The sequence below is a fragment of the Narcine bancroftii genome, chromosome 12 (genome assembly GCF_036971445.1).
Source record: "Narcine bancroftii isolate sNarBan1 chromosome 12, sNarBan1.hap1, whole genome shotgun sequence".
NCBI classification, from domain to species: Eukaryota; Metazoa; Chordata; class Chondrichthyes; order Torpediniformes; family Narcinidae; genus Narcine; species Narcine bancroftii.
The window spans coordinates 82,884,315-82,892,526 of NC_091480.1; the positions used below are offsets into that span (position 1 = coordinate 82,884,315).

The 8,212-nt window shown below is 43.6% G+C and overlaps 1 protein-coding gene across 1 annotated transcript in view; it reads right to left on the reverse strand.

Moving 5' to 3' along the window:
• LOC138746674 (voltage-gated delayed rectifier potassium channel KCNH4-like) overlaps positions 1 to 8,212 on the reverse strand; it is a 172,920-nt gene that overhangs the window by 142,995 nt on the left and 21,713 nt on the right. The gene's annotated exons all lie outside the window — the stretch shown is intronic.

The window sequence follows — 8,212 nt, forward strand, 5'->3', positions numbered from 1 at the left end:
CAAGAGCTTTCAAATGATAACCCCTTCACTCCCAGAGCCTCCTTTCAATCCTTTCCAATGTCAGCATATTTCTCTTAACTGAGAAGCCCAAAACTGCTCATACTACTACAAGTGAGGTCTCCCGGTGCCTTATAAAGCCTCAACATCACATCCCTGCTCTTGTATTTTATTCCTCTTGAAATGATTGCCAGCTTTGCATTTTCCTTCTTCATCAAGTTTACCTTCAGACGATCCTGCACAAGACTCCCAGGTCCTTTAACATTGGGGTATTTTAAATGTTCCCATTTGAAAAATAATCCGCCCCTTTATTTTTTTTCTGCTACAATGCATGACATTTCATTTGCCACCTTTTTGCCCATTCTTCTAATCTGTCTGTCTTCCTGTGTCCTCCCTATTTCCTTTACACTACCTGCTCCTCCACTTACCTTCCTATCATCTGTAAAATTGGCCCCAAAGCCATTATTTCCATTGTCTAAATCATTTACAACATTAAAAGAAGTGTCTCCAACACAGACTCCTGTGGAGCACCACTAGCAACGGGCAGCCAACCAGAATATGATCCCTGTATTTTGACAATGCCAATCAGCCAATGCTCACCCCATTCTGATATGTTTCCTGTTATACTCTTATCCTGTTAAGTAGCTTCATATGCAGCTCCTTGTCAAAAGCCTTCTAAAAATCACAACATCCACTGCATCTCCCTTATCCAGCCCGCTTGACACTTCTTCAATAGATTTGACAAACAAGAACTTCTCTTGAAAAAAAAGCATGCTAGCTTTGGTCTATCTTGTCATGTGCCTTTAAGGACTCCGAAACCTCATCCTCGACAATCAACTTCAACATCTTCCCAACCACTGATGTCAGGTTCAGGGGTGTATCCAGGATCTAAAGTTAGGGGGAGTGAGCACATTAAAAAAAAAAGCGCCACGACACATGCCTGATAGTGAGTCAGTGTTTGAATGGCTGGCTGCACTCATTTTTCAATGGCGTTGGAGCAGGGATGGGGGGGGGGGGGGGGGTGGGGGGTGGTGGTGGGTGGTGGAAGTGACATCAAAGTAGGGGGGGTGGTGGAGTGTCAGAATGGGGGGAGTTTGGCTCCTCCTGCACCCCCTTCTCTCCCCATGCCACTGGTCAGGTTAAATGATCTACAATTTCCTTTCTGTTTCCTCTTTCCCCCTCCTTGAATAAGGGGGTGGGGGGTGACATTTGGGATTTTACAGTCTTCTGGGATGATACCAGAATCGATTGCTTCCTGACAGATCATTATCAATGCCTCCACAATCTCTACGGCTATCTCTTTCAAGAACCGAGGGTGCAATCCATCTAGTTCAGGAGACTTATTCACCCTTAGACACTGCAGCTTTCTGAGCACCTTCTCCCTTGAATTACTCACTTCCCTTCGCAGATACCCTTTGACATCTGGTTAGCGTCTTCCACAGTAAAGACTGATGCAAAAGACTCATTTGCTTCCTCTGCCATCTCCTTGTCACCCATTATTATTTCTCCATCGACACTGTCCAATGGTCCTACTCTCACCTCTTTTACATCTTAAGAAGCTTTTTGTATCCTCTTGGTAACCTATTTTCATATTTTATCTTTTCCCTCCTTATGAGATTTTAGATACCTTCTGCAAGTTTTTAAAAAAGTTTCCCAGTCCTGTCTTCCCACAAATTTTTGCTTCCTTGTATGCCCTCTGTTTAGCTTTTAATTGGCTTTGACTTCCCTTGTCAGCTACAGTTGTATCATTTTTCCATTTTAATATTTCTAAGCCAGTGGTTCGCAACCTTTTCCTCCCCCCCACTCACACACCACCTTAAGTAATGCCTGACTAACCACAGAGCACCTATGGCATAGTGCTCTGTAGTTAGTCAGGCATTACTTAAGGTGGTGTGAGAGTAGAAGAAGGTTTAGATCCACTGCTTTCAGCTCTCTAATCATCTTGGGTGCATTACACAACACCCAATCCAGTACACCCGGTCCCTTAGTGGGCTCGTAAACAAGCTGCCAACAGTGTCTCTTTACCCTTCCCATTTCTTAACTCAACCCACAATGATTTTATGTCTTCAGATCCTCTTTCTCTAATAATTTAATGTCATTCTTCACACCACCCCCACTGCTGACTTGCCTATCCTTTTGATATACATTAAGTCCCAATAACGTCCATCCTTAAGCTAGCTAATACTCCACGATGGCCACAACCACATAGTTTCCAATGTAGCTGTTCTACAAAGTCATCCCCTTTACTTATGCTGTATGCATTTAAACACAAAAACATTAGACCTTTATTTGTTACTTTTGACTGTGCCCCTGTAGCATTGTGAATCATCCCCTTGGCTTCAATTTGACCCTATCGGCCTGTCCTTCCACATGAACTCTGTACCAGGTGTCTCCACTTGTTTGTCAACCACCTCTTCCTCTGCTTCACTCCAGTCACCCACCCCCCTACTTTCGAATCAAGTTTAAACCTCCCTGCGCCCCTCCACACCCCCCCCAACGGAATTAGGAAACCTACCTGCCAGTATATTGGTTCCCCTCGAGTTCAGGTGCAACCTGTCCCATATGTACAAGCCACCCTTTCTCCAGAAAAATACTTCACTCTCTCACTGATGAAATTGACAAAGTGATGCAGTAATTTTAGTCATGGCTATTACCAGTTAAACTTTAACAAGGTTCCAAAATAAGCAAGAGATGTCAGTGGGTACATTGAAGGTTGCAATGAGTGTTACGCTATATATCTATATACATCACTACCTATACACATATATATCTAGATACACACACAACAGTAGACTACTATTGACAAGATCCTGATTTCAAGCTCTTTTTTGTTCATCAGTAACTCATTGGAAAAGCAGTCCTCTTTAAATGAGCCCTTTTTCCTGGGCCATTGAATAATAATGGACTTATCAACCAAAATGATTGAGACCGTAATCTAATCACCTCATATGCATTATCAAAACATTGCATGTTGGACCTCATGGATTTGTGGCAAGAAATCATGCCAGGGGAGTCATAAATGATGTCAATAATTTAAATGAAAAGGAGAGATGGTGTGTGTGAGACATAGGTAGAAAACAAATTTACCAGCAAACATAAACCTTTGGTCTTTGTACTTACACTCCAAATATATCATTGCAATGCCTCAGTAAGGGAACAGGTTGTAACAATAATTAGCTTAATAGACCAAATAATCTCTTCCTGCATGGTACAATTTCTGTCAGTGGTGCTAAATCTGTGATATTGCGGCATTTATACTTTGAAACCTGCCTCTGGACTTCAATGAACTGCTCAGGAGATTTTTCAACTGAAGTCAATGGAAGTGAATTTTGGAAGTAGTACACAATTCTCCATTGCAAATTTAACAATACTGATCCAAGGATAAGTTTCCTCTTTCAAATAAAAATTGTGCTCTAGTTATTCCCAATTTGCATTTCGGAACGTTTTGCAGTTTTGAATTGACGCTGCCCTCATATTCCATAGCGGATGGATAAAGACTTCAACTCGTGGGACAAGTTGCTACTCTTCAGGCCAGTCCAAAACCTGAAAGGAAAGTAGCTGGGATTCTCCAACAGCAGAGTTAAAATTACCCATTAAAAAACATTTTTGATAGCATTCCCGACAAAGATCATCCTAAATTGAAGAAGAAATTAAATCATTAATCAGTTGACGGAAACATTCACGGATCCAGATGTGCAAATGAATCATGTCCTCTTCAAAGCCAGGAAAATTTTTTAGCCAGGCCACTGGATTCTGATATTGAAATTTTCACCGTGGATTCAGACTCTGTGTAATTTGTTCAATAAACTGCTTTCCATGAAATTGTCCTCTTCTGCATTTAACACATCATGCAAGCTTCCAGCTAAGCACTAACCTTTATGCATTTATACTAAAAATAAATCAAATATCATTTCTTCTTAGTCTATTGCAAACAGTGAGAAAAATATGTGTCAACCAATATGATACTGTTTTCCCCAAAGGCATGTTTAGGTTTTAGATTTTTTTTAAGATCGTGAATGTGAATTTGCCCATGCTGAGATAATGTGGTGATTTGGAAGGCTCTGCAGATTAAGGAACGTTAAATTGATCTGCTTCTGAGAATTCAGACAAGAGTAAAGGCCATTCAGTTCATATCCATGTGTTGTCAACTCACCACTAAAAGTCATGCGACACGTTTCACAAGATATAGGAGCAGGAGTAGGCCCATCAAGTCTGCTCTGTCATTCTAATCACAAGCTGATCTATCCTCCCACTCAGCCCCACACCCCGGCCTTCTCCCTGTAACCCCTTGATGCCCTGTCTAATCAAATACCAGTCAATCTCTGCCTTAAATATACCCAACAACCTCGCTTTCACAGCCACCTGTGGCAACAACTTCCACAGACTCACAACCCTCCAACTAAATATGTTTTCTGTGTATCTGTTTTAAATTGATGCCCTTTTATCCTGAACTGATGCCCTTTTGTCCTAGAATCCCCTATCATGGGAAACATTCTTGCCACATCTACTTTGTCCAGACCTTTCAGCACTCGAAATGCCTCTCTGAGGTCCCTCCTCATCCTTCTGTTCTCCAATGATTACAGTCCAAGAGCCGACAGTCATTCCTCACATACTATTCCTTTAATTGCTGGTTTCATTCTCATAAGTCTTCTTTGAACCATGTCCTTTCTCAAATAAGGCACCCAAGACTGAACACAATGCTCCTAGTGAGGTCTCATCAGTGCTTTATAGAGTCTCAGCATAATATCCCTGCTCTTATATACTATTTCTGTAATAATGCCAACATTGCATTCATATTCTTCACCACCAAATCAACCTGGTGGGGGGGGGGGGGGGTGGGGGGGTTAATATTTTGTGTATCCTGCCCGAAGGCTCCCAAGTCCCTTTAAACCTCAGAATTTCACATCTTCTCCCCATCTAAAAAATAGTCTGCCCATCAATTTCTTCTATTAAAGTGCCTGACCGTACATTTTCTAACATTGTATTTCATCTGCCACCTCTTCGCCCGCTCTCCTAATCTATCCAAGTCGCTTCAGCCTTTTGGTATCCATAGCACCACCTCTCCTACCACCTATTTTGGTATCATCCACAAATATAGCCACAAAGTCATCTATTTTGTAATCTTAATGATTAATATACAATGTTAAAAGAAGCAGCCCCAACACCAACCCCTGTGGAACATCACTGATAACTGGAAATCAACCAGAATAGGATCCCTTTATTTCTACTCTGTTTCCCGCTGATCAGCCAAATGATCTGTCTATGCTGGTGTCCTTCCTGTAATTCCATGGGCTCTTGTGGATTAGAAAAGTTATTAACAAAAGTCTAACCACTCGGGTTTATTTCTTGAGGGACATACTTGAAAACAAGGGGTGTTATACCAAATTTTCTGCAGGACTTTCATTAGATTTCAAGTGTTACACCCTGCCTGAAAAGGATAAAGGAACAATGAAGAGATGCAGAAAGGATTTGCAAAGATGATTCCAAAATGTGAGGATAAATGTATCAGTCAAGGATGAAAGATGGAGTCTCCTTTCTCTCAAGAAAATAAGGCTGAGGGGTGAAAAACAAAATCAGTCAAAACACGTAGAACCTGGAAATCTGAAATAAAAACAGAAAAAAAGCAGAAAACAGGATATCATCTGTGGAAAGAGGAAGAGAATTAATATTTAAAGTTGAAGTCTCTACATGGGTACTGGGAAGGAGAGAAAAAACAATTAGTATTGAACTAATAGAGGTCTTTAAAGCTGTGGGTTTTCCCAAAATGGATGCAAATATAACACTTCCACAAAGAGAAGAGTTGAACCAGAAGTCATAAAAATAAGATGGTTACCAAGGCAAGTATGTAGAACTCAACACCACAGAGAGTGACTGACCCCCTAATAGTATGGATGTAATTAAGGGGATGAATGATTGAGAGAAGAATAGAAGTTGCTTGAGGAATAAGAGGAAAGAAAGAAAGAGGCTCAAGTGGAGGACTGACAACATTTGGACTGATTCAGTCTATCCTATCCAGTGCATATCTTTGGCCCTCTACCCCAACCAACATCCTGACAGGAAATTTCCTCTGAATCTCTCCTAAGCCAAAGATATATCTGAAAATTATGATGTAGTAGTGCTATCATTGCACAGCTTTGAACTTAAACTGGATGCTCCGATTTCCCCTGATCAAATGAGGTTTAGTTAAATATCAAGTACAATTGAGTACAAGGCTTCTTAATCCTTTAATTGTTGAACTCTATGATGAATATGAGCAATGTCATTTTACCTTTTGAAAAATCATCAGTTAATGCATTGAATATTTAAAATATTGGTGTAAAATATTAATGTTTAATAAAACAAGATATTGTCAGAAACACATGTATTAGAACCAATTTCTGATGTGCATGGATTTGAAATGCCATTGCTTGTGCTTTAGAATAAATCAAAATCGTTCTCCTCAAATTCTTTTCTATTCCATTCCTTCCTATTTCAGAATATGCTGTATTTTATTTTATTAGTTAGAATTAACAACACTTGAACTGCTCAGTATTCAACAGGAAACAGCAAGGCTTCTTTCTTTCGTTACCTTCTGTTGTTTCCAATAAACCACTCAGTTGTGAAAGAGTTAAGTAAATCGGCACAAAATGTTGGCAATTATTCTGATAAAAATGTGATCTGAATTAACACCTAAAAATTGTGGAAATGCATCTGAACTCTCAATTCCAAGATAAAATGCTTTTAGCTTTCCCCATTCGAATAAGTAAGGGATCAAAATTCTTGCTGGGCCTTTGACCAGCAGATAGCCTGTCTCTCCCCTCACACTCTCTCCCCTCACGCACTCTCCCCTCACGCACTCTCCCCTCACGCACTCTCCCCTCACGCACTCTCCCCTCACGCACTCTCCCCTCACGCACTCTCCCCTCACGCACTCTCCCCTCACGCTCTCTCCCCTCACGCTCTCTCCCCTCACGCTCTCTCCCCTCACGCTCTCTCCCCTCACGCTCTCTCCCCTCACGCTCTCTCCCCTCACGCTCTCTCCCCTCACGCTCTCTCCCCTCACGCTCTCTCCCCTCACGCTCTCTCCCCTCACGCTCTCTCCCCTCACGCTCTCTCCCCTCACGCTCTCTCCCCTCACGCTCTCTCCCCTCACGCTCTCTCCCCTCACGCTCTCTCCCCTCACGCTCTCTCCCCTCACGCTCTCTCCCCTCACGCTCTCTCCCCTCACGCTCTCTCCCCTCACGCTCTCTCCCCTCACGCTCTCTCCCCTCACGCTCTCTCCCCTCACGCTCTCTCCCCTCACGCTCTCTCCCCTCACGCTCTCTCCCCTCACGCTCTCTCCCCTCACGCTCTCTCCCCTCACGCTCTCTCCCCTCACGCTCTCTCCCCTCACGCTCTCTCCCCTCACGCTCTCTCCCCTCACGCTCTCTCCCCTCACGCTCTCTCCCCTCACGCTCTCTCCCCTCACGCTCTCTCCCCTCACGCTCTCTCCCCTCACGCTCTCTCCCCTCACGCTCTCTCCCCTCACGCTCTCTCCCCTCACGCTCTCTCCCCTCACGCTCTCTCCCCTCACGCTCTCTCCCCTCACGCTCTCTCCCCTCACGCTCTCTCCCCTCACGCTCTCTCCCCTCACGCTCTCTCCCCTCACGCTCTCTCCCCTCACGCTCTCTCCCCTCACGCTCTCTCCCCTCACGCTCTCTCCCCTCACGCTCTCTCCCCTCACGCTCTCTCCCCTCACACTCTCTCCCCTCACACTCTCTCCCCTCACACTCTCTCCCCTCACACTCTCTCCCCTCACACTCTCTCCCCTCACACTCTCTCCCCTCACACTCTCTCCCCTCACACTCTCTCCCCTCACACTCTCTCCCCTCACACTCTCTCCCCTCACACTCTCTCCCCTCACACTGTGCGTGCGTTCGTGCGCGTGTGGGGAGCTCACTGAAATCGTCTGTGACCAGCTCAGTATCAACAACGGCAACAATTAAAATGTGGCACTAATTATGAACAAGAGGCTTTGATAAATGCTGGAAAACAAACCTATGGAGGGAAAGATAATTGCTGCAGTTCAGTTTGAAATTTGTCTGCTGTGATAATGTTATCCTTAAAAGGGGTAGTTAGAGAGTCACTGTGATAATGCAAAGAATATTTTTATTATCCATTGTATTTCTGTGATATTCTATCACTTCCTAGGCTATGTGGAGGAGGCTGGTAAGAGACAACTCAACCTTCGGTGTCA